Source organism: Mirounga angustirostris, unplaced genomic scaffold (assembly GCF_029215605.1).
Source record: "Mirounga angustirostris isolate CCGP_5_RB_7025 unplaced genomic scaffold, mMirAng1.0.hap1 SCAF_1, whole genome shotgun sequence".
Lineage (NCBI taxonomy): Eukaryota > Metazoa > Chordata > Mammalia > Carnivora > Phocidae > Mirounga > Mirounga angustirostris.
Genome location: NW_026991709.1, coordinates 68,108,622 through 68,135,591, shown reverse-complemented (window position 1 = coordinate 68,135,591; position 26,970 = coordinate 68,108,622). Strand labels below are relative to the sequence as shown.

The 26,970-nt window shown below is 46.2% G+C and overlaps 1 protein-coding gene and 1 pseudogene across 13 annotated transcripts in view; both read right to left on the bottom strand.

The window, feature by feature from the left end:
• KALRN (kalirin RhoGEF kinase) overlaps positions 1-26,970 on the bottom strand; it is a 655,214-nt gene that overhangs the window by 541,617 nt on the left and 86,627 nt on the right. The gene's annotated exons all lie outside the window — the stretch shown is intronic.
• Positions 311-26,970, bottom strand: part of LOC123834358 (drebrin-like protein) — a 45,548-nt pseudogene continuing 18,888 nt past the window's right edge.

Genomic DNA, 26,970 nt, shown 5'->3' with positions numbered 1-26,970 from the left:
CTTGTCACCTGGAGGGGCTACGTGGAGTGGCGGTGTGTGTTCATGAACCACCAGGCTCCAGAGTCCAACACACCTGTCTTCAAAATGCAGGTCTACTACACACCACCAGCCGTAGTGAGCTGTGCATGTTAGCCCTCCACAAAACAGAGATGGAGACAAGCACTATTATCTAAACATAGGGCTGTGAGAGGAGGCAATGAAATAATTCATACGAAGCACATATAAAGCTCCAGCATCCACCAAAACCTGAAAACACATTCACGGTCTGAGAGCCTCCTGCATGAGGAAGGTCTAGGTTTTTAGGACACACTCTTATTCCCTTTGTAATATCAAATAGAAGTCCCACCGTTCTCTCGCTTGCTGGTACCTCTCCAGTTTGCCATGATATCTCCAGTTTCCAGCTACTCCATCCAATACTCTTTCAACCATCTGCAGTAAAGGACCAGTTTGGTTTTTGTTTTTTCTTTCATTTTTTGATTCCAATCTGTCATAGACTGGTACTTTCATAAAATACAATAAAAAATGAATTACTAGATAAATCCAATTTTAAAAACAAAATATAAGCCCCCCCTTTCAAAAGTTTTTAGATTCAGACAAAATTACTCTGAAAAATTGCTGTAAAAGTTTATCAGTGCTTCCTTTCAGTATCTCTACTTCTCATTCCCGGCTGATAACAAACAGTGGGCAGAGCTGGGCCACGGACTGCACCTCAGGTAGTCTCTCCAGTACCTCCTTTCTCCAAGCTCCTGATAACTTTAGTCATAAAACACAACGAAGTACTTACAATCTCTGTTTTTCATATCAGTGTAAATTCCCCAGCTAGACTGCATGTTCTCTGAGTGCCAGGGTCACTCCACTATGCCTAGGTGGTCGGACAGATGATTCATAGGGGCTCAAACTCTTGCTGATAATCCAAATATTAAACAGCCATATTAGTTACTCCTACTGTTTCATGATTTAGACAACTTGAGAGCACATTTGTGAAAACCTAACCAACGAACACATTTTGTCCCTTTAGCATCCCTCCCTTCTTGCCTGCCCTCCGTCTATCTCTGTGGGGGTCTTTTTCACCACCTGCTTTAACTGAAATGCACCAGATATAGTCACTGTTTCTCTTCCACTGAGGGACAAGAGAGAATAAATCACAGAAAATCCCATTCATCAGAAAACCTGGGGTGGCTTACCAAATAAACAGTCGAGGAAGTGGAGTGCTTATATTAATTTACTTCCAGGGGACCCTATTATTCTCACCTTTGTGTCTTTTAAATGCTGGGCCCATGATAGCTGCTCAATAAACATTTGTGTGAGCTGGCCATAGAGTGCTGGCTATGTCTCAGCCACTCCAGGTCACATTTTCAATCGCATCACTCGGCAGGCAACGACAGAAAGGGAACTCAGCAGAAAGGGGCAATGAGTGGCAGTGTTATAGGAAGGAGCCTTGGGCTCACTTAGAACAGTGGCTTTCTATCCTGGCTGCACAGTGGAATCACCTGGGGAACTTAACTACCCAGGCTTGCCTCCCAGACCCAGAGATTTTTTTTTTTTAATGTAATTGTTCTGGGGTGAAACCTGAGCATCAGCATTTTTCAGATTCCATAGGTAATTCTAGTATGCAGCTAGGATAAGAAACCACTGGCTTGGAATGCCCTCACATCCATGCTGGTACTTAGCAGATGTTCCTTAAATGTTTGTTGAGTGGGTGAATGGCTCAATCAATGGATCAATCCATTGATCAATCTAATTTGATCCAACTGGATTCAAATCCAGTGATCTATCCAGTTATTAGAATGAGTCTGCAGCAAAAGTGGAGACAGTTTTGACTCCTTCTCCTTAAAGTCCTCCCCTCCAGCATGCACCTCCTCCTAAGGTCCAGTCTTAAACTCCAGCCAGAAAGCACTCCTCTTCCATCCTCTTGCGGGTGGGAGGGGGGTTTGTTTCCGGATCACTGGCACTAGGACAGCACGAACTTAGCTCATCCTCACCTTTTTCGAGCAGGAAACTCTCGAGCTTTCTCAAATACACACCCAGAAGACCCCCACAAATACCACTGGCCTCAACTCATACAGGATGGGAACGTGTTATCTCATCTATTTTGTGTTTATTTAATGGTTGTTCTTCGATTGTTTTTCTGGCGGTCCATGAGTCCAGGATGCTATCTCAGACAACAGACTTCCAGAGCACAGAAGCCCAAGAACACTTAGTACAAAGTGGCTGGTTTGTAAAAAGTCTAGTAAATGGATGTTGCTGTTGCACTGCCCTAGAAGGGGAGGATGGAAGGGAGTGGGGGCAGTGTGTGAAGTGAACAGGAAGACGAGGAAGCAATGTGATGTGCATGCTTGGAAGGGGACACGAGATGCTGGCTGCCCACTGTGGGCAGGCACAGGCGACCCACGTGATGAGGCACTGTCCACCACCCCATCTCAAGGGGCAGGGAACAGCTAGCCAAACTCCAAGTCCTCTGCTGGGAATGTGTGCTGGGGCGGCCCCAACTTCTGACCCCTGGCTGCTTCCTGAGCTGCGGCCACTGCTGATGCTATTTTTAGCTGAACAGCGGCCTCTCCCCAGCCTCCTCTTCTCCAGCTTATTTCCATGACCCCAGAGGAGCCACTGAACTTTCATCCTCCCTCTGGACCCTAAATCTCTCACCCCACCCCCCTGAGGCTTACACTGAGTCAATTTGGGATGTACGTGAGGATGTTTGGAAGGAGACGAATATAGGGTAGCTGGGAAGTCAGTTGTGAAATCCCTTATTTTTTAAACTAGGGAAAAATAAAAAGGAAATACATCAGCTCCAGGGAGAGCCCTCCCTCTAGCCCCCAAAAGCAGATACTTCCCGGGTTCCCCCTTCTCTGTAGGCCTGCAGATTGATGGCATCCCATCACTAGCACTGACAGGCATTTTCTGGGTTATTTCTGTCTTCTCACTAAAAGGGGAAAAGAAAATTTGCACTAATATAGGCACCCCTGTTTCCTGACACTCTGTTAGATTCTATTCATGGTTTTTCTCATATAAATCTTACAATCCATGAGCTAAGTTAAGCGACCCACCCACGGTCACACAAGTTGCAATTAGCAGAGCTGGGATTCAAACCTAGTACTTTGTGACTTCAAAGCTTACCTCTGAAAGAAAGCCTCACACTCCTGTCACCAGAAAGAGTCAATCTATCCCCAGCCCCTCAGACCATAAGCTTCCCCAAGGCAGGAATCATAAAGCCCCATTACACTGGTATCTCACTGGGTTCCATAAATCATGCGGATCAACTGAACCACCAGCTTCCAGAAAAGAAAGAGGAAAACATAGTCGCCATCCACATGTCAATGGAATATGAAGAAATATGTGCCTTCTTTTCCTCCACCCATTTCTTAGGTGGCTGGAGAAAAAGAGGAAGGCATCCAGCCAGGAGTGGTCAATTATAGACCATCCCAGAGTCAGTAATAACATTTCCCAGTCCAAGAAGCACCTCTCAACTGTAGGGATTCTGAGAAAATGATTCATTCACTCATCATCCAACAGATATTTACTGAACACCTACTATATGCCAAGAAGTATACTAGGTGTTGGGGATACTGAACAAAGTGTTCAGCTTCTGCCCTCACAAAGCTGGTAGCTATAGGGGGAACAATGCTGGGGTTCAGAGGCATTTGTTGGGTAGTGGCATCTCCTGACACACTACCTTAAATTTAGAGCTCAGGCAGTTTTGTGGGAGGAGGAGAAGGAGAAGTAAAGGAAACCAAACACGTTGCTATGCAACCAGGAGGATGTATTCCTAACCAGAGCAGGCGCAGAAGCAGCGTGGCTCAGGGAGGGAGTGGGTGGGGGAGGAGGCGGCCCAGGAGTACCAAATGGGAGGCAAAGTGGTGCACAGTGAGCACCACCCTGCACACACAGGCTTCTCCCCTGGAGCAGCTCACAGTTGGACACTGCACAGAATCATGCTCACCAGAGGCAGCCAGAATATTGTGGGGACAGCCCCAGGAACCACAGAGAGAGGTCTCCTGCCCAGCTGCAAAAACCCTTGTTCTTGGGCCTGAAGTTAACCTACCAATATTAAATCCAGGTCTGTACCGAATACAAAGAACAGCACAAAGAACAGCACAAAGCCCAGCGTGCCTTCCGCCTGGGGGAACACACGTCCACCAGGGGAGTGAGACGCACATGCATAAACAGAGCATCAACAAGTATTTATTAAACACCTCCTCCCTGTTCCTTCTGCAAGGCGGAGGGCTCACACTGTTGGGTCAGGGCATGCAGAGGATAGCATGGTGCTGACAAACACCTGCGGGGACTCAGGCCCGAGTGTGAGACCTGGCTTGGCTGTCCATGGGCTCTGCGCAGCCTGCAGCAAGGCTATTTGGGCCTCAGTCTCTGGATCTCTAAAATGAGCAGTTCCGATATGGCTGAGTCCCTGATACTATAAATGCAAAAGGACTGCAGAGAAAGCAGAATTGAGTATCAAATGGAATACTCAGGAAGCGCCATATGGAAGAGGGAGGAATTGAGGATGCAGTGGGGAAGGGAGTCTAATTTTTATTGAGGGCCTATTGTGCACGCTTACCTGACCATAAAGAATCGTTTCCCCGTATTCAGAGTTGAAGAAACCTCAAGGAGGCTTAAGTAACTTAGTCACCCCACAAGGAGGTTAAGCAACTTAGTCAGCCCACACAGCTAGGAATAGCAGATGCAAGATTCAAACCCAGACCCACCTGGCTCCGTGGCATGTGCACTTTGCCTGGATCGCACTGCTTCTCCAAGATGGTAAGGCTGGCATCAGAATGGGGCAGGAGAAGGACTGCAGGAAGCAATAGGGGCAAAGACACTGGCAGGCTGAAAAATGGCCAGGATTAACAAGGGGCGGTTCCTAGGGATGAGGACAGGGGCTGTGAGTATGAGGAAGATTCGATGAGTAGAAAGGAAAACCCGGCAGCCCCTGCATTTAGCAACACCCTGCATTGTGCTAAATGCTATGGAAAAGAAAACAGTATATTAAACAGTCCTTGCCCTGAATTAATTTGCAACCAGGGCGATAAAATGTGAAAATTAACAATTAGTGAAATGTTACAAAAATTGCCAAAGTAGGCATATAAAAATAAATCATAGCACAGTTTAAATGGGGCAAGATTTGGGTGGGCACTGGGGATTCTGTGCAGGAAGGGGACTGGAGGTAGGCTTTGAAGGATTCAGGGGGAGGGTGGGCGGGGAGAGGGGAGACAGGTGAGGACCTATGAGACAGGAAAATCTCATCCATAGGAGAAAAAGCAGGAAGCATGCTCTGTGGAATCCACTTCACTTAGAAGAAGGAGCTGGTGGGAAACATTAGACCAGTTGGGTTGGGTGAAACAATAGGGCCTCCACTGAGGGAGTGAAGGTTCCAATCCTTCACCAGAAGGCTATGAGAAACCACTGGCCATGCTTGGGCAGGGGAAAAAAATGGTCAACAGGGAGTTTAATGAAAGGAAGACAGCAGTGCTCAGAGAACCAGGGAAGGGACTAATAGGCATGGGATGACAAGGGTCCCAACTAGGCGGTGTCACTGAGGATGGCAAGGAAGGACTAGTCTCCTGGATATTTCAAAGATGAACAGAAAAGTCCTAGTGATTGGGGAACAGGAGAAGGGGGAATCAAAATTAACTTCAAGCCAAGAGAGTGAGAGTCCCATGTTCAGAACTAGAGAAGGCCAGCAAAAAATAAAATTTGGGGGAAGGGTGATGATGAGGTTGATCAGCTTCCTATTAGACATTCTGTCTAAGCTGTCTCTAGGATATTCAAGTGAAAAAATCATGAATCACAAACGCAGGAAAAGGAAACCTGAGGCTGGGGGAGGGCCAGAGGCGTTACCCATCACCCAGGGTGAGACCGCCCTCCACTGCTCCTTAAGCCCCCAGGGAAGGCAAGTCAGCTGCTCTGTGAGTTAGGAACTGTATGTCCTGGTAAGAGAAGTCACAAGGAGAATGGAAACAGAAACCCTGAGCCAACATTTAATTATTCCCATCAATAGAGCAAGAGAAGCTCTCAAACAGGGTCAGGCCCAGAAGAATCTAGTACACTTCCCTCCCTAAGCAGGAATTCTTTTTGTCTCTAGTAAGGGATCACCAGCCTTGCCAGGGACAGAAGATCACAGAGGGCCTTGCCCAGCATCTTGGTAGAGAAACACGGGATAAGACTTTGAAGTCAGAAAGATCTGGGCATGAATGACAGTTGTTGCACCTGAGTGTGCATGGGCAGGTTTTCCAACCTGTCAGAAAGGTAAGACAAGCGTCTTGGTGTCAGGTACCTGGCATAGTGTAGGGCATACAGACGGCATCAGTTAAATGTTAGTTCCCTTCACCCCCACCTGAGAGCAGGCCTTTGCATTCCTATCAGTTCTCAATGATACAGTTTTTCCATTGATATCTACTCAGAAGGCCTAGTTATATGCTCTGGGACAGCACAAAAAATGTCAGTTTCCCCTTCTACTAGCCAAATGTTGATCATGTTTCCCCTGAAGCTGGGTTTGGGGCACCACAAACGGAATTGCATCCTCATGATAAAGTCTGACAGACATACAGCTGGGGCGGGGGGGTAGCTATAACTGCTCTTCTGTAAATGCAGCCCAGGGCTCCCAAAATATCAACTCTGCCTGATTGTCAATGACAGTTGAAATTCTACCATTAGAGGTCTACTTCTTTAGTTTAACATGCTTCTCTTAAATATCAAACTCTCCCCTGAGGAAAGCCCATGGAGCTGTTACCAGTCAATTGTAAGTTATAAAATGTACATTAACTTATCAGCTGCCTGGGCAAGAGTTTTGATGCTTTGGAGCGGAGGAGGGGGTCATTTTGGAGCTGAGATCATGGATCCTATTTGGAGACGTTGAAGTGAGTCAGACACTAGAGGGCAAAGGGGCCTGAAAGAGCAAGGTCATAGCTTCACCAGGGATCTGAATGAGAGAGGTCCTAAAATAGACAACTTGCTGGCTGGACTTACCAGGTGACAATGTGGGACCCTGGAGTATAATATGAGAGTCAGCAAGGCAGTACCTCCCTGCACTTCCCACTACCAGAAGGGCATTGCAAAACACCATGGAAAAAGCCATCTCCACTGCCCATAGAACCAAAATAAAAGGGATCAAAGTGCACCAGGAGAGACTTAGGTAGGAGCCACAAAGCGCTTCCAGATAATACAGAAATTCTCAGCTCTGCTTTCTTCGCCACCCATCTCCTGAAACTGTTCCTTCAAAGATGACCCATGATCTCCTAATATCCAGACGCCAGGGTTCCACCTCCATCCTCAGCAGATTAAAGGCCAATGCCCACACCTTCCTTGAAACCCCTGTGGAGGGAAGCCCAGGCGCCCTGGTGTAACCATCCTCATTTTCCTTCTAACTGCAACCCAAACTCTGCCTTGCTCCTCTGTGTACTTACCCCCTTGTCCCTAACAAGGCAGAGGGACCACTGTCCAGCAGTTCTCAGCAAGGTAGGAAGGACTAGTTCTAAAGAGTCTCTTCCACACAGCCTAGCACATGGCCAGTACATAATAAGTTACAGATGTAATAGAGGCAGTTAATGCATTAAAATGCTCGCCAAAGTATGGCTCAAGAGGATTATGCCATAGGAAGACAGAGAAGGCCCAGCGCTCGGTTGGGTTTCTGAGGAAGACCCACTTACTCAACACCAACACCTGGATTTTGACACACAAGCAACCATTCAGCATATTTTCTCCAGAGACCAACTGAAAAGGAGTGCTGCAAACCTCAGGGCCCTCTGCTTCCTCATTACTCTGGTCCTCCTGTAACCAAGGAGGAATTTTCAAAGAGGACTGCATCACCACAGGAAAAGGTCCCATGGATGGAAGCCAAGAGGAGAGGGCTTCTCTGCCACCCAGGGACTCTCCTCCTCGGGGCCAGCTTCTCCAGCCCCTCCTGCTGCAGGCCCTCTAGCATCTTCCCTGACCCTGCCCTGGCCCGAGATGCACCAACTATCTTTGCAACGAACTCGTTCTGCCATCCTACGTCTGTATTGTAGGTACATGATACAGACATAGATGAACAAAACCAGAGAACACCGCCCTCCTAACCTTTGGGCCCCCTCACCCCATCATCTTCCCTTTCCTTCCAGCAGAGGTGCCATGGCAGGGATGCCATGCTCTCCCCCAACAAATGGGGAGCTCTCTAGGGAGAGAGGCCGTGATGAAGAGCCACACATCAGTCCCTGACTCTTCCTCCCTCTGTATCCACCACTTCTTTCAGCACCCAGCAGGGAACCCCTAGTGTTCACTCTGCCCATGCGGACCCCTCCCCACCCCCGTTCATGCTGGTGACTGAGTGATATAGAACCATGAGGCCCCAGAAGCATCACAGAAGGGAAAATGTGACTACATGGGGAAAGGTGGAAGGAGAGAGGGCGGACAGGGAAGAACTGCAGGAATTCTCTGTGACCTCCACAGTTTCTTATATAAGCTGTCTTAGCCACCCTTTTCCTCTTTGGTCCTGGCCCGGATCATTGAGATATACCCTTTCATCTGCTCCTCCACCTCTGCCCATTGAGCGTGAAACTCTGAGACTCGTCAGATATTCTGAGCACCAGAACCCATGCGAGAAAGTTGCCAAGGCAACGGAACACTCCCCTTTGGTATAAATACACTTGGGTGATACCCCTGAGGAGTAGAGCACAGACACCTCCCCCTCCTCTTTTAGTCAGATCTGGCAGACTTCAAAGTTAAGGGAGCCATGAATGGCTTTGACAGGGCGGGCAGAGTGAGGGGGTCCCTCCTGACCAGCTAAGTCACTGTCTAAGGGACAATCCAGCAGGGAGAGAGGACTTTGCAGTTCTGATTGAATGCTCAGCTTCCACTGGTCCCAGAGATGGGCAGGGAGGCAGAGAGAAGACTAGAAGGGTACAAGCAGCCTGAACTATGGGAGGGGACTTCTGGAAGGACAGGCCCTGTGAACCCTAAGATGCCAGCCTGCTGGGGCCACTGAGATGCCTGGGAAATTACACTCTGGCTAGGGCTGCTCTGACCTCCCTTCTTTTTTTTCTTTCTTTTTTTCCTTCCTTCTTTTCTTCCACATCTTAACGCTTATGCCTCTTCCAGGTGGCTAATGGTTGGCCCAAGGTCTGAGGATGCATGCATGCATACACTCCCCGGAGACACCCAGGAAAGGGGTTTGTTTCCACCTGGGGCCATTCAGGCATGACAGGGCAGATCACAAGTAGGGCCCATGTAGGGCACGTCTCACTCGGAAAGCAGACACAGGTGGGTTGGGATAGAAATAGTGCAGGACAGCAGGTGTAGGCTGTTCTGGTTACTTTTCCTGAACCAGAATCAGCTGAGAGCCCACATCAGGGCCAGCAGAGGAGGGCTCGCCACATGGAAGGACAACTGTTTGCTGATGTTTTTATGCCTTCCTTCATATACTCAGATGGGGGCTTGGTCATCCCTGTTCCCAGTGCCCGTAGTCCACATCCCAGGCAGAGGGACAGAGAACCAGGAGCACAGAACAGGATCCAGAAAGATGATCTACTGCTGCCCAAACCATCGTGACCCACTCTGACTTCGGTCATAAACTTGGCTAAATTCACTGTTCCCAAGGGTCACTAATAGCCATAGCCAACGCCCTTTAGAGCCAAGAGGAAAAGAAAGAAAAGGCAAATGGCCCTGCTCAGACCACCCAGCTTGGCAGTACCATTCTCCTCAGGCAGAGGTCACTGAGGGGCTGGCCATGGGCAGGGCTTGGCTCAGTGTCCTCTGCTGGGGTCAAAGGCCAGGCTGGTTGGGAGGGCCTGAGAGCTGCCAGAGGCATGTTTAGGAATCACCAGGGTATCCCTGCATTTACGGTGACAGAGGCTGAGCCACCCAGGGCTGAGGGAGCTCAAGGGCTTGTCTTCTCTGGGGGGGTCCCATTCCTGGAGGAGTGCCATATGGCTCTCACGCCATGCACACCACCTCTCCCGGCAGTAAGGAAAGCATGTCTGGGGAGGGAAGGGAGGGGTGGCCTCAGTGCAGGCAGCAGTGGAGAGTCCTCACTCGGTGAGCTCCACAGAGTTGGCAGGAAACATGCCAAAGTGGCTATCGGGCCCCTAGCCATGCCACCAGCCCTCATCGATGACCTCAGGGCCAGTGACGAGGTTCTCGGGCTGGAAGGAGATCTCGGTACCCTCGACTGCCTGGTAGTGGTATAGAGCCCAGGCATGGCGCCTTTTCCCACTCGGCTGCGGGTAGTGGGCCACAGGTCACCCCCAGCAGCTCACTACTGCAGCTTCAGGGCCCCCTCAGAGAGTCTCCTGCTCTGGGGGCCTCCTCTTGCGTCTGTGGCACACACAGCAGAGTGCTGGGCGCTGGCTCCTAACGGAGAGCTGCCCTGGGCCGTGAGGACGCTTGGGGCGGCACTCTGCGGAGGCGGGTCTCTGGCTGGGTGGGCTGCTTCTGCAGGAAGGGACCCCTCGGCGTGCCTGGCTGGGCTAGAGACAGATGTGGTGGACACGGCCCCCTCCTTCTGCTTGAAAATCTCCCGTGCATGTATTGGCTGCTGACAGACAGGCTCCCGCTCCTCTGTGTTCCTTGAAACTGCTTCAGGCTGCTCACACTTCCTCTGGGGTCCGGCCTCACCGCCCCGCCCCTCCCGATCGCACTACTCCAGGCAGGAGACCTCTTGCAGCTCCTGCCCACCCCCGCCCCCGTGCCCCTGCTCTAGCGCTGCCACTCTCCTCTGCCCACCGCTTCCCCTCCAGCCTGCGATTCTCCGCCTCCTTCTCTGCTATGGCCCAGGAGCTGTGTCTGCCAACCCTTCTGATCTCAGATATGGCATTGGTCTTCTGGCACACAGAGCCCACTGGGGCCTGGAAATGGCCCGTTTCCACGTCCTGGAAATGGCTGCTCTCCCTGTGGAAGGCACAGTTGGCACCTGAGGCCCTGGCCACCTTTTGCATGATACACTCAGGCTCCATGTGCTCCTTGGTCCTTGCACTGACAGTCACACAGGCCCCCTTCAGAAAGCTAGCCATAACACTGACATGGTTGGTACACCCTCACTTCCGCACATCATTTACACCCTCACCTGTCCAGTTGACGAGGACGAACTTGGGCAGGCCAGACTTGGGATTCTTCACCCTGCAATTCCCTTAGAATCTCTAGGAGTGGGCAAATAATCATAATGCAATGTGCAGAGTGCAAAGATTGAACAAGTGTGCAATGAGGAGAGAGAAGGCAATGAGGAGATCAGAGGAAGTGGCTTCATTATATGTGCCTCTGTTTTCTCATCTGTAAAATGGGGATCATAATGTCCATCTTACATGAGATGATGTATATAAATGCCTGGTATACAGTAGATGCTCAGTTTGCATCAGTTCTCTCCCTTCCCCAGATGAGGTCCCTTGCTGACTCTGAGCTCAGCAATTAGACAGATGTATTTAGAATGTCCACTGTATCAGTTCATCATCGAGGACCCCAGCCACAAAGGAAAAACCTGCTGGCTGTTCACAGCTTTGGGCAAGAGCTCTCTCCAGCAGCCATCTTGATGTCCCCAGTGTCTTCAGTCCCTGTTCTGAAAAAGAGCCTGAGTCCTTGGGAGCCAGACTGTCCCCAGAGGGCCGCTTATAACCCAGACCCCAGCTCTAACATCCTCAACTCTTTCAAAGAACAGCTCTTTAAAACAACTTTACAAAGGCCATTTGAATTACACAAGGAACACATTGTCCTATTCCCACTCTTCCCAAGCTCTTTTTGCCTGTGGTTTCAGGCAGGTCCACTGGCTCGGAGTGAGCTCTCTCCACATCAGGCGGTCCTTCCTAATGCAGATCCTCTCATTATTTGATCTCCCTCCCCAGCAACATCTGAATTCAGGCTAGCAGGGGACTTGGCAATAGCCCCAAATTAGCCCACCCTCCTTTCCCACAAGGAACAGGAGTGGGTGTGCAGTCACAGAGAGTGCCCTGGGTCTCCTATGATCCTGCAGACACACAAGCAACCCACAACCCTCCCAAACTGAACAGAGAAATGGGGGACTTCCTTGTAGCTGCTTCCTTGGGCTCTATGCTTATCCCAGCAGATGCTGAAAACATTTTTGGTCTCCTCTTGAGAACAACCTTCACTGTCATTTTAAAATAAACAATAAGCAAATTGTGTTATTACTTTGTAGGCAAATCTTGGTTTTTTGTTTTTTGGGGTTTTTTAAATACTAAAACCATTATCACTCAGCTTGCCTAGATTTGATTCCCTCTTTCCCTAGATTTCCCCAAATGAAGCTGGGCTGTTTCCAAAAATCAATTAACATTCAAAGAACAAGGTTTTGTCACCATTAAGGATAGTTCAGAAAAAAAGAAATCTGCAGCACCATACTGGAAAACAGTTCCCAGAATGCAGAGCCCACAGGGTTTGATCATAGGTGGCATGCCTGGCCTCAGTCCCCCTCAGGGGGCCTGCTTTGAAGGGAGGGGCCACTTCAGGTGGGAGTGGGCAGGGAAGCAGTCAGTATGCCATCATCTATGAGAGGCTTCAGAAAGCAAACTCCAGGGGCACCTAGGTGGCTCAGTCAGTTAAGCATCTGCCTTCGGCCCAGGTCATCATCCCAGGGTCCTGGGATCGAGTCCCGCATCGGGCTCCCTGCTCAGTGGGGAGCCTGCTTCTCCCTCTCCCTCTGCCGTTCCCCCTGTTTGTACGCTCTCTCTTTGTCAAATGAATAAATAAAATCTTAAAAAAAAAAAAAAAGAAAGAAAGCAAACTCCCACACCAAATAAGGGAGTGGCAGAGGGGACACAGAGGGAAGAAGGGACGAGACTTCAGAGAAAAGGGTTTAGACACCCCAAAAGCAGGAACCAGGACTATTCTTCAAAGGGCTACCAGGGGAGAAACAGTGTCTTCAGAGGCCAAGGCCTGGTCTAGTTTCCTGCCCCTGACCCACAGAATCCCCCACAGAGGAATCTAGAACATGAGACAGGAAGAAATCCCTGCAGAAAAGGTCATGAAGGAACAGGAAAAATAAAGGTGCCACGCAGCTTTTCTCCCGTTCCCCAAGCAGGAATACTAGGGCCTGATTCCCTCCCAGACACTGCCAAGTCACCCTCTCCTGGCCCCATCCCCCCTCCTCTTCCTTTCCCAAGTCCTGTCACGTGCAAAATAAGACCTCTGCCCAGGCTGGCCTGAGGAGAATGGCATATTTTCTCCTTGGCTCTGCATTTTCATTCAGCCTTAAAAAGCTCAGGCCAGGCAAGAAGCCCACAAGTGTATCGTGCTACACCTCAGTGCTCACCTCCCCAGTGCTGGCAGCTCTCTTCCCCTCTGGCTTTCTCCTCCTCACACCAGTAACGTCACTGGCCCAGGTGCCAGACCCTGGACCCCGGAAGCGCTGATGGAGCTGCCCTCACAACCCTTAGGGAAACATGGCCAAAACGTTCAGCTTTGCTCATCAGTGCATGCCAGGCTGGGACTCCAGTGGAGCAGAAGGAGGCAGGCGGGATGGGGAAACAGTTGTATCATTCAGCAGCACTTAGTCATCTGCACTAAGGGTGGAAAGAGATACTGGGTAATCAAAATGATGGATAATCAATAACCCAGAATAATGAACCTTATTGTTAGGAGACAACATGATTTTTCACAGCAGAGTTATGAAGGATTTATTTGTTCAAAAATGAATCTGCCTTTCCTGAACACAAAGACAAGGAATGCTAGAAAACGGCCACATGAAAAAAGAAAGTCCATTCAGGATTTAAAACTGACACATAATACATATACAGAAATAAATGAGAGTTAGCTGTATGAGGAAGAAACGTAGGAAGTTAAAGCTGAGAAGAACCTAAGACATCTAGTGCCCCATTTTAGAGATGAGAAAACTAAGGCCCAGAGCAGTGAGGTGGTATCTCATATCACATAGCCATTTGGTAGAAGAGCTGGAATTACACCTGGATGGTCGAAGCAGAGCACTGTTCACTTAGGCACATTGGTCCAAAGGCATGCCCTTGAGAAGAACCATCATCCTAAGCCCCTGATGCTGACCAGTGTGTCTCCTAGACCCTCAGACCTCTTGGTACTGGCTATTTCTGTAATCACCATATTTCCCTACACACAAGTCACCCTTATGTGCTCCTGACTACCCTAGGCTGAGTACCAAAATGATTCATAAATCACTGCCCAACTGTCTGAGGTCACAACACGGTCTTTGACAGCAGCTCTTCCTATGATTCAAATCAGTAGCTAGTATCAATTCCCTCAAGTTCAAGTCTAATAATTATCTTGGTATTTGGGTGACTCTTTTGATTTTTCCTAAAACTCTTTGACGTTGTGCCTAACATGATGCCCACCAGACCCTGGGGGTTAAAGGTGAAGGAGGGATTGAAATACCTATTTCATAGACTTCTCGGTTGAACTTACCCATAAGTAATCAGCTGGCAAGAGGGGTAGAGAGATTACAACAGAAGCCTCCTGACTTCCAGACCCGAGCTCTTTCCTGAGCAAGTGAGAGCAGGAGTAAGAAGCTAAAATTCACAAAAAGTGGGGGTGGCTGGGTGGCTCAGTGGGCTATGTCCCCAACTCTTGACTTCAGCTCAGGTCATGATCTCAGGGTTGTGAGATCCACCTCCACGTTGGGCTCTGCGCTGGGCGTGGAGACTGCTTAAGATTCTCTCTCTCCCTCTCCACCCCTCCCCCCACCCATTTGCAGTGTACTTGCTCTCAAATAAATAAATAAATAAATATTTAAAATAAAATAAAATTCACAAGAAGCTTCAGAGTCAAGTGCCATAATGACACTGATAACCTGCAGACAAATAGAAGATACAGGGGTCTGGGGCAAACTACTCAGTGTCATACTTCAGCAATACCTCCTTTTTCTTTCTTTTCTATTAAAGTATAACTTGAACACAGTAAAGTGTATAAATCATAAGGGAAGAGCTGGGTAAATCTTTGCATATGTATGCATTGATGTAACCACCATCCAGATGGTGATTTAGAGCATTTACAACTACCCGAAGTTTCCCTCATGCCCCCTTCCAATCAAGAATAATCTTTATCTGACCTCTACCCCACACACCAGGTTTCGCTTGTTCCTGAACTTCATATAAATGAATGAGTGTAGTATATATACTTTTATATTTGGCTTGTTTGCTCCACATTCTGTTTGTAAGATTCCTCCATTCTGTTAGTATGCCAATATATTGTATACTCTTTCTAGTTATTGTATAACACTCTGTTGCAACAATACACAACAATGTAGTTATCCATTCTACTGCTCACAGAAACATTCTGGTTGTTTCCAGTTTGAGGTTGTTATGAACAAAGCTGACAGGAATGTTCTTGTACATATTTTAATGAAGATAAACCCTCATATCTGTTGAGTATATCCAGGTGAAGAATTATAGGGTCATGGGGGTATACATAATAGGTACCATCTAAATTTTTTCCAAGTGTTTGCACCAATATACACTCCACCAGCAAAGAGAGTTCCAGGAGCTCCACGTCCTCACCAACACTTGGTATTGGTAAAGACTCTTCTTTAAAGTCTCACTGGGAAACAAGGTACCTCAGGTAGATTTTCAGACAACTGACGTTAGTCTTCAAGTAGCTTTAAAAAAAATTCTAACCATTTTACTTTTTTTTTTAATTTTTTTTTTAATTTCACTTCTTGAACAGAGTAAACCACCTAACCTTCGCCAGACCATACTGAGATGTACAGAGAGATACCTGCCCTTATATTAACTATCTAGGGATTTCATTGTCTCCTCCTTCCTGGGTGGATATCACTAATGTATCAGCAAGCCATAGCACTTCCCTTTAATCTCTGTTCTAGGAAATAGTCAAGATGGCCCAATCAGGAACTTTAATTTACACACAATCGTCAGTCAGTAAATTCTGGTCTCAATGTGCATGGGCTTCTTTGCTGCTATAAGACTGTTTCTATCTTCTGAATGGTGAAGGTTGCCCCATAAATAAATGAGTTACTACTCATTTCATTTGTTTTTATGTAGCTTGGCAAATGTTACTCAAACAATCAACACACACTTATAAAGCACATATTTTAGGTTACTGAGCTAAATGTTCTGGAAGTCACAAAACACACACACACAAAACCACCAGGCTTTCTTTAAGGGGGCAGGGCCCTAGGGTAAATCACATGGAATGTTGTCACCTGCCTTCTTCCTCTCACTTTACCCAGCCAACCTCTTTCACAGTTAAAATGAGGTTAAAACAAACACCAGTCATGGCCTTGGCCCTTGCTTTTGGGGAAAGCAAGTCTTAAGGGAATGAAAATGGAAGAGGGAAATAGTCCTGCATATAGGGCCATGGTGATAGAGTAAATGGGTGACTGAAGGTGATGACGATAATGTCTAGTTTTCTCTTGGGACTAGGTCAATCTCTACCTTATCCCTTCCTTCCCTGAGCTCTGCCCACCACCACCTTCCTTCTCTCCAGCTACTTCCTCTTGATGCCATTACCCAAATGACTGAAGAGAAACATGCTATCCAGTCCGCACTTTACCACCAAGTGCAGTGTCCAAGACAAGACACATTCCCCAACCTTACAAAATATACCAAACTTAAAGAACATATCTACGGTGATCACTAAATATAAGAAGGAGTCGCTGTGGACTGGCACATGCCGGCAAAGAGTGGATGAGTCTCAAACTGCTCCTTAAAGCAGGTAAGAGTTAAGGCAGAACAGTGGAGCACTGGTGGAGAGTGCTTTGCCCTCTAGTAGAGCAAGGGACAAGAGTAAGAATAAACATGGGACCTTTAGAGTCTGTAAACAGGACAAGCCTATCTAAGTGGCTTTCCACACCACTATGTTGCTGGGACATGATTCAGCTACCACTCCCAAGTATGGCCTGACTCTCTCATTAAAACAAAAGCTGTCTGAGCACAGTGACTGAGAATTTTAGGGACTTGCTCAGAAACACTCTCACATAAGCAGACAGATGAGACTATGCACAATTTTGCTCATTGGCATTCTATAGCCCTCAATTTCTCATTTCATAGTTTCTGGATTGGCTCTCTAGAAGTCAAGTGCAAGTGACTGAGAAAAACTCCCTGGCTTTTCTGGATTGAAAAGCTGATTCTTGGGGGCGCCTGGGTGGCTCAGTCGTTAAGCATCTGCCTTCAGCTCAGGTCATGATCCCAGTGTCCTGGGATCGAGCCCCGCATCGGGCTCCCTGCTCGGCGGAGAGCCTGCTTCTCCCTCTCCCGCTCCCCCTGCTTGTGTTCCCTCTCTCGCTGTGTCTCTTTCTGTCAAATAAATAAATAAAATCTTTAAAAAAGAAAAAAAGAAAAGAAAAGCTGATTCTTTCCCCCATGTGGCAGGGTAACCATGTTCACAGGGCAGCTAGCACTGGGGAGTCGGGGATGGGACAAGGAACAGGCACAGGAGAGTCAGACCCATGAGGTGACTGTAGACCCAGAACCCTTTGGGACCAGTTGAAGAAGGCAGAGACAGCATCTAAGTAGGGACACTGCACCTGCACCAGAGCCACTCACATGAAGACACAGTTCTTAGATCACAATGCTCCCCTCTGTCAAGTTTACTTATTCTCCAGGTACCTTTTTGGGGCCGAAATCAATATTTCTCAGGAATCTAAAGTCTTATTCCATCCTGAGGGACCACTGACTTCTTGTCACTTGGTTTAAATTTTCATTTGGTTTTCCTTATACTATCAATTCATAATGAATACCTTTCTTCTGGCTGGACCAAAAGTAAAACTACCACTATTAAATGGGTTAAACAGGATTGGGCGAGACTTCCATTCTCACCTCAGGCTTCTGTCCTCATAAATGTTTGATAACTAAATAACCTTTGTAGGAAACACATCTTTTTCAGAGACAAACATCTTTTAAGATACAAAAAGTAATTGGTTGAAAGAGGGGCAAGGAGCAGCCATCAGTTAAACAAACATAACATTAGTTGAAAGTATGTATTTCTCAACATTCCAGTCTTCTGGTTTTCTCTGTTCATTAACTGATCTTATCCTACTGATAAGTTTGACTACAGGTATAATGAACAACTTGAGAAAAGTCAGAGTGAGACACATCAGTAAGTGCTTCTTGAGGGCAGGAAGTTGGCCTTATTCATTGCTGTCTTCCTAGCACTTACCATAGACCAGGACACACACAAAAAGACTTACTAAGTATTAATGGAGGGAATACATGAAAGAAGAAAATAATTGAGTAATTTAAAACACTGTATACATCAAAGGCAAAAATTCTTTAAGTTTTTATTTAAATTCCAGTTAATATACAGTGTAATATTAGTCTCAGGTGTACAATATAGTGATTCAACACTTCCATACATCACCCAGTGCTCATTACAGCAAGTGCACTCCTTAATGCCCATCACCTATTTCACCCATCCCCCCACCCACCTCTCCTCTGGTAACCATCAGTTTGTTCTCTATAGTTAAGAGTCTGTTTCTTGATTTATCTCTCTCTCTCTCTTTCTCTCTCTTTTCCCTTTGCTTGTTTGTTTTGTATCTTAAATTCCACATATGAGTGAAATCATATGGTATTTGTCTTTCTCTGACTTATTTCACTTAGCATAATATACTCTAGATCCATCCACGTCATGGAAAATTTCAAGGTTTCATTCTTTTTGATGGCTGAGTAATATTCTATTACACACACACACACACACACACACCCCACATCTTCTTTATCCATTCATCAGTGGATGAACACTTGGACTGTTTCCATAATTTGGCTATTGTTGATAATGCTGCTGTAAACATCAGGGTGCATGTATCCCTTTGAATCTGTATTTTTTTATTCTTTGGGTAAATACTTAGTAGTGCAATTGCTGGCTCATAGGGTAGTTCTATTTTTAACTTTTTTGTGGAATCTCCATACTGTTCTCCAGAGTGGCTGCGCCAATTTGCATTCCCATAAACAGTGCATGAGGGTTCCTCTTTCTCCACATCCTCTCCCAAAGGCATAAATTCTTAAGGGACACAAAATAACAGACAGGTTGTACTTATAAAACTGTGGGATAGGAGTAATAAATGAAGCATAAGAGAAAGAAAACAAAATTAAGGACACAAGGATCAATCAAAAAGTCTAAAGCATTGCCAAATAGACTGTATGGTAATAAAAACCGCTGTCCTCAATTACCTGAATGACTTCAAGCACAAATGAAATTATATAGCTCTGTATTACTCAAGAGGGCTGACCTAAGATCAACATGCCTAAATTAGACAAAGTCAGGTTTCCATTACATAAAATCATTTACTAACAATTAGATCTGTCCAGTAATAAAATGAGTTGTCTTGTGGAGTCATGAGCACCTTGTCATGGAAGATAGGGATTATCACCAGTCAGAGGTCGTCCAGAAGCAATTTCTGCCTCAAGTGGAAGTTAGACTCGAAGGACTCTAAGACCTCACCCATAACTAATATTTTACTAGTTTAGAACTTGTGGTCACAAGGGAATAGAGTCAATCAAAGCAAACTTTCTGGAAGAGGAAAGTTTGGAGTCAGACTGGGAAGGAGGTGACATAGAATGGCAAGTTAGTCTAGTTACTACAATGAATACTGGAGTGTGGGACCTAAAAACCTCACTAAGGGAAAGAGGATTAGAAAAATCACCCAGAATAATTGTGTCAGGTACACTTTAGGGTCCATGCATATTATTCTAAGAACCATCTGTTTAGAGTAAATTGAGATCTTCCTAAATTGGCAGATAATCCTAACAAGGATCAACCTGAAAAGTAAAAATCTTACCAGATATTTAACAAGTTGATGCAACGTGGAGAGGCCATAGAGTCTGAAATTAAAGGAAGCCAACAACAAGGCAAATCTAACCCACAAATCTGTAACTAATTTGAAATTTGTGAATGATGGTCTCTGAGCTGCTGCCATTAAAGCACCCATCCTGGCAGCCTTGGATTTGGTTATTATTGAACCAGGGGTCGTTGTTTTGTGAGTCCTATATTGTAGCTGAGCCAGACAGACAACAGCACCTTCTTTCATTTTGCTTGGATAATGGCCAAATACAAGTCACTTTACTATGACTTAAAGAGTATTGTGCCTGTCTGTTCACAATCGATGGGAATAATTGAGGGGCGGAATGTGCCAGGTACTCTTGGACAATTCTGTGCAAGTGGGTCAGGGGTTTTCTTGGCCATTTGCCATGTGACAACACTCCCTTCATCTGTGAACATATGAACTTGATGAAACTGTCACTTGGAGAGCATGGTACAACAGGGCTTGGGCCATTCCATTTCCATGAGAAACTTTACCTAAGTTATAGCAAAGGAATAGCCTTTATATTCTGTTATATCATGAGAAATTCTTGCAAGTATTTAACTTTGTGTTATCTCTGTTAGGAGAATCTGGCTTTGTGCCCTCAAAGTAAAAGGGAAAGTTGGGACTAGATGTCATTGCTGTCCACCATCTTGAGTGTAAAGCAGGGCGGTAAATCACACAAAGGAAAAGAGTGGCCAGGTGATGTCCTAAGACCACAGACAGGTCCATTGCCCATCTCTCCTAAGATGAAGCAGTGGTAGGAGGCAAGAAGGGCTCTCAAACATTTGCTCATACATTTGAAACAGTCCAATGGTTGAATGAGAGAAACCTCACAACAGTGGCTGGGAAAACAGTTTGGGTCATACTGGATTATTTTCAAACATAATTTTCAATAAAAAATAAGGGCACTTACTGAAAAATCCTTCTGATGTCTGTCTTTGCAAGTGCAGAAATTTTCACTTACGATTTATTAAAAAAGAGAGAAGAGAATCGTTCACTTGAGGCCTGGCGAAAGTAAGGAAGTCTCTCTTAACTCTCAGCCAGGAATTCCCCAAACTATGATCCTCTTTTATTCAACCTTTCTATAATGAACATCAAGGTAAGCCAGGAAGGCAGAAGCGATGTCACTAAAGGGTACCCTAGAGTCAATAGGGAGCACTGGTAGATGAGATGTTGGGTTTCTTGGTGCAAGCTGGTGGGTTATATCCTTTTTCTCCACACCTACCTTACACAGACAGGGCCCAAACCAAGATGGGGCCACCAACTCGTGGAGCCACCATGGTTTCAAGTAGAAATACCTGATCAGCACAGCCTGGTCCTAATCACCCAGAAGGGCTAATGGCCTAATTGCGGGTCATCCAGATTCGTGACATCTTTTCTCTCCTCCTAAGTATTTCCCTGCTCGCAGGGGAATCAAAGACAAGGAGTGGAAGGAATCCATTCCAAGGCATTTTGCTGTTTGTGAGCAGTATGTTGAAAGCATTTCTAGGAAAAGGGGATTATGTTGTAAGTTAAAAAGAGATGTTTGTGTTTCCTCTGATTTCAATTATTCAAACCCTCAGTGCCCTTGACTCCCCCAGCCTCCCTTGCATGCCCAGGAATAAAGAAGAGAGGGCTTGAATACCGATGTCTGCCAGCATTGCCAGGAACACAACATGCAGCCCTCTACCCACCACATTCATGGCTTCTTCTCCTTCGCATGATAGCTCAAGGTTACCTGCTCCTAGAACTCTTGCTTACTCACCACACTGGCTCTGACCTTGTGCCTCCCTCTTCACAATATTAGCATCTGGGTCTATTCTCATGATTAAGAACTGACAACATGAAATAAGAGAAAAAAGCAAGAGGCCCTGAATTCAAGGCTTGGCTTCTGCTTGCTAGCTGGGCCACCTTAGGCAAAATCTCTTAACTTGTTTGAGCTTCAGTTTCCTCATCTGGAAAAGGGTGATGATAATCACTGCCCTACCTATCTCAGAAGGCTATTGTGGATTTCAAATGAGATAACACATATGAAAGCTTTTTATACATTGTGAAGAGGCTGCTTCTGTTGGTGGTCGTGCAAAGACCATATCTCTTTCTTATACTTCCAGCATCTGAAATAGGGTTGTGCCTCTTCTGCAGGCTCAGCACAGATTTGGCTTAAATGCCTCTGAACGTCTTCCTTGTCCCTACAGTGCTAAATACAGACCCTCGCCACAGCTTTACCATGTATGCTCAGAAGTCAAGTTTCCATGCACATCATTACAGAGAGGCCCATTGAGAAGGATCCTACAGGCTGGCTTTATGCATTCCCACACATGAGGATGGCAGATCCAGCCCCCAGAACCTGCTCAAGGTTACAACAGCAGCAGCAGAGTGATGGCAAGCCTCCTCCAGCAACACAGGCCACACTGAGACATCTAGTCCCACTTCCCAGAAGGTAAGTCATCCCCATGATGCCAGGAATTTTTTCTCCTTCTCCTTAGCACCACCACCTGCAAAACTTCCATTACAACCACTGCAGCCGAACTCCCTGACACCACTCACCTCACCATTTGACAAGATTAACAGCCCATAATTCTCTCATGAGGACTTGTTTTTAGAGTCATAACTAAAATCTCTGATAGCCGCACAGAAAGCCCCTGGGAGACCAAAGAGAGAAGGATGCTATGTGACATCTGAAGCCACTTGCCCATCTTCCCTGTAGCAGTGTGCTGACGGTGCCTGTCTTCTTCCCTCAGTGTCTGCGAGCAGGTCTGCCTGTGATTAGGAGCACAATGACTAGATGTCATTGCTGTCCACCATCTTGAGTGTAAAGCAGGGCAGTAAATCACACAAAGGAAAGGAGTGGCCAGGTGATGTCCTAAGACCACAGACAGACTTCCATTGCCCATCTCTGATACTAACTCGCTCTACATCTTCAACAGCTGACACCTGTAAGCATCTCCTTTGTTTTACCACAAAGCAAATTCAATAATTAATGGCCTTTTGGAGAATTTCAATCCACAGTCTCATTCAACAGGGCTTCAAAGGCATCCCCAAACTATAGAAATGCTGCAAGTAAAAATAAATCGCTATTTCTTGCACTTTCTCATACAATCAGGTTCAGGGACCCCAGAGTCAACCTTTCCCTAATGGTATGATAAAGAAGGTAAGAAATGGCTGAATGCTCATGAGTGACTTATACAGTATTTTATAAACATGAAAGAGAAATCAATATCAGCTATGGAGGTAGCAGTGATTTCCCCTGAAAAACCTGAAATGCCCTCCCCAGTCCTACCCAAATTCTATTATGTTTTAAATATCTCACTCAAGCTGGACTTCTTCCTTAAGGCTGTCTCTGATCACTCCAGCCTAGCAAAATTCATTCATTCATTCAACATTTATTTATTTATTTATTTAAGCATTATATGTACCAGGCAGTGTGCTAGCTTCTGGGGATAGAACAATCTAAAGAGTCAAAATCTCTATCTGGTGGCTCCATCCTCTGATCTACTAATAGAAGTAATGTTTATATCCTGGCATTAAATACAGTCTTTCACAAAGAGCATTTTCCTGGAGCTCCTATTATTCTTTGCTTTACAATATAATTATGAACATGTCTTTTTAAGCAGCTTGAGGGTAAAAGCATTTCTGATTTCTTCATGGTCTGCTAAGAGAAAATGCTGGGTAAATAAACACTGAATGAACACTTACCTAGTTATGTGATATATACATATATATGTTTCATTTCCCCATCTAGCTTGTAAATTTCTTCAAAAACAAGAATCTCTCTGTTAACATTTCTGTATCTTCTAGAGCATCCAACCCAGCGCTGGGACATGGCTCATTCTCAGTACATATTTAGTTGAATTCAGTAATTCTGCTAGCAGTGGGGGGTTCCCCTTCCATGCCAATCCTGTTAATCATACCCTAGATTTAGAAAATGGGAAGGCCAAGGCCAAGGAAAACAATATAGTCAGCTCTAGTTACCTACATTCCCCCAAGGTGCTGGCTAAGCTTTCTCCCAGACTAGAGCACTGTGTTTGTGAGGAAGGAATAAAGTCATCTTTCATCCAGGAGGACTGACATAAGCCACCTGTGCATTCCAAGAAGAAAACCATAACGATATTGGAGCAGCAAGCCTGACTTTGGACAGCAAGACCACCCATGGAAACATCCATCATGTGACCCACACAGGATCTACCTGCCAAAAGATCATGAACCCAGGAGTCAGGGCCACCCACCCTGTCAGGGGCACAGCTGTAGCCAGAGCCTGTCCAGAGAGGCAAGAGACCCAGGGTATCCTCATAGCCCCATGGACCCATACTTGCTATCTTTTGGCTCAGTCTCTCGAAATCCATCTCCCAGAATAGCCAGCTCTGCTCTGATCACCCATAGGGGATGTCACAGTTAAGGAAGTCAGTGGCTGGAGCTGACCTCTGCGGGGAGATGGACCGATATCCTTTACTCGCCTAGGTGAGATCAGGGAGGTGATGATGCCCTCCCAATCCCCACAGGCAGCTGTGAGTCCTACCACCTATCCCACCAATGAGCACATGATTAGCAGTGGCAGGGCACGCTCAGCCAGCAGACCAGGAGTGGCATCAGGATGTCTGTGTGTCACCTACAAGGGCACTAACCAAAATCAGAGAGTTCTCAGTTCTAGACATACTCATAGGATGTCTCAGGATTTAACATCTGAAAATTTAAGGCATTTACCCTAAAGCCCATCCTCCCCCTTCCCCAAATTAGAAAGTACCCCAGGACCTTCAAAATCAAAACTAAATGACCAAAACTCAAATTCCCTTTTCTATCCCAGACACAACGCTAGACTTTGCTTCAGTCTTTCCAGATCTGAGCAGTCTGATTCTTGCCCATGTTGGGTCAGCCTAGAAGTATTCCTGCCTCCTTACCCACCCTCATGATCCCAATGGATCCTGAGGAACCTGCTCTTGGAAGTCAGCAATGACATTTAGTCATGCAAAGCAGTGAGCTGACTTCATTTTCCTCAATAAATATTTCATTGAGATTCAGAGAAATAAGAGAAACCTTATTCATGAGATTTATGTTTGTCTTAATGATTCACAGCATAATTTGTTCCAATTAAATATTTATTTTAATATCTTCTTGGGCCTGAAAACTTCTGCCCATTCATCAGTGAGTCTTTGTATGTCAGTCCCCTCATAGATATGGAGATGTTGGGAATAGCCTCGTTCTTCCCCAAAGTGGCAGTTTTTCCTTTCCAGCTCCCTCTGCACCCGGAGCCTAAGCCATGCCTGCGCTGCCCCTGACGCATCCCCCAGGGCCCTGCCGGTCAGTCTCCATTCCCTGCTCCCTGTCACTTTGTTCTCAACCCCATCGACATCCTCAAAGCTCATCCTGCTCAGATACCTCTCTCAGACACAAAATCCCAAGAAACTCTCTGTAGGACAAGGCGGGGGTGAGGAAGAGTGAGGGCACTGTGGTACAGTCAAAAGGAGACAGGAGTCGCAGTAAGGAGCTGTGAGTTCCAACTCCAGTGTCACCACCTCTGGCCATTTCCCACTCGTACAACGTGGAAATATACTGTCTGTTGGAAGAATCAAATGAGATGATAGAGGTGCTTTATAAACTGGAAACAATTACAGCTACCTCCCAGTGGTGTTGTGACAAATGAGAAGATACAGTTCTGGTATTTAGGACTAACCTGGTATATAACACATGCTCAAATAAGACATAGTTATAGGGGCACCTGGGTGACTCAGTCGTTAAGTGTCTGCCTCCAGCTCAGGTCATGATCCCAGGATCCTGGGATCGAGCCCCACGTCAGGCTCCCTGCTCAGTGGGAGCCTACTTCTCCTTTTCCTCCCTGCTTGTACTCTCTCTCACTATCTCTGTCATTATCTGTCTCTCTCTCTCAAATAAATAAATAAAATCTTAAAAAAAAAATAAGACATAGTTATAAAAATAAAAGAAATGGAATTTGTTTACTTTTATTAGAGTTCCATAACTAAATAGGCCTCACTGCCTAACCTGTTTACATGTGGCCTAAGTGAGTGTTTCTATTAATCTTATATAGAGATGTAAAGAACTCTTAGTAATATCCAGAACCTGTGTCAGCGGCAGAGAGTTTCTGTGTGTGTGTGTGTGTGTGTGTGTTGCACCTTTAAACTGTTCATATTTATGCACATCTTCACAGTCTCCTCAGAAAACTCTCCCGCAGAGATGGCATAATCCCCACTCACTTGCTAAAACTTCCCTAGATCTGAAGAGGAACTTCCCCTGTGTCCTTCACAGGGAGAAGTCTCTGCCACTCCCACTCCCTTGGCCCCAAGAGCAGCCCCCATCAAGTGGCAGCCAGAGCCGAGCCGTCTGCCATATGTGGTCTCTCTGACCTGACCCCAGCTGAGAGCTCACCACTCAGCCTCCCAGAAATCTGGCTCCTGCCACAGATGGAAGTGTCTCTTGCAGCCCCATGGAATGTTGCTTGGGTCCAGAAAGTGCAGCAGTCACTCCTAGGGAAGGCACTCTTCTCTGCCTCCCTCCACGGCTCCCTCAGGGAGGCTTCCTGGATGACACCTGGGAGGAGGCGAGAAGGTTCCCAAGGCAGCTTGAAATCCAAAGAGATTTTACCTTTTACATTAATTAAATGTCATTTCTAAAAATTTTAAATCCCTGGCACTGTGAAGAAGATTTACTATGCCAAAGCAGAAAGGGCTTCCAAAAAGCAATTATAAAAGCTTATAAGTTAACAATGGCTTTGTACCTTGACTACTAGAGCTAATTCCATTATCTGAGAAACTAAAAACTGATGTTCAGTAACTTGGTGCATGCCCCAATCCACAGCTCCTGAAGGAACAATCCTCTACCATCACACCATGTTAAGTGTTTCTCTCCTCCAGGAAGGCGTCCCAGAACACTCCCACCACGTCTGAGTCATCCATTCACTCCAGACACCACCCACCCCACTCCACACTTGCACCCCCACACACAAAGCCTCTGTTCCTCTACTTCTTCCGGAGCCAAGGAATCTTAAATTAACACCAGGGTGCATTATTTTCACACTCATTAAAGGATTAGCTGTGGTTTATTAGCCCAAAAGAATGAATGAACTATTCTGGGTGCCAAGGCACTGCCAAGGTAAGAGAAGTTTTGGGCAGAAAGCACTTTCCTAGTACCTTTCAAATCACACCAATTCTGCCTTCTCCAGAGATGATGCTTAATGTTTTAGTTATTTAAGTAATCAAATAATTTGCTGATTCTTTCTCTACCACATGCTCAAGGAAAAAACACCACTGTTTTCCTTTTCCATAAAAGAAATTCCCAGTATAGACCCCCAG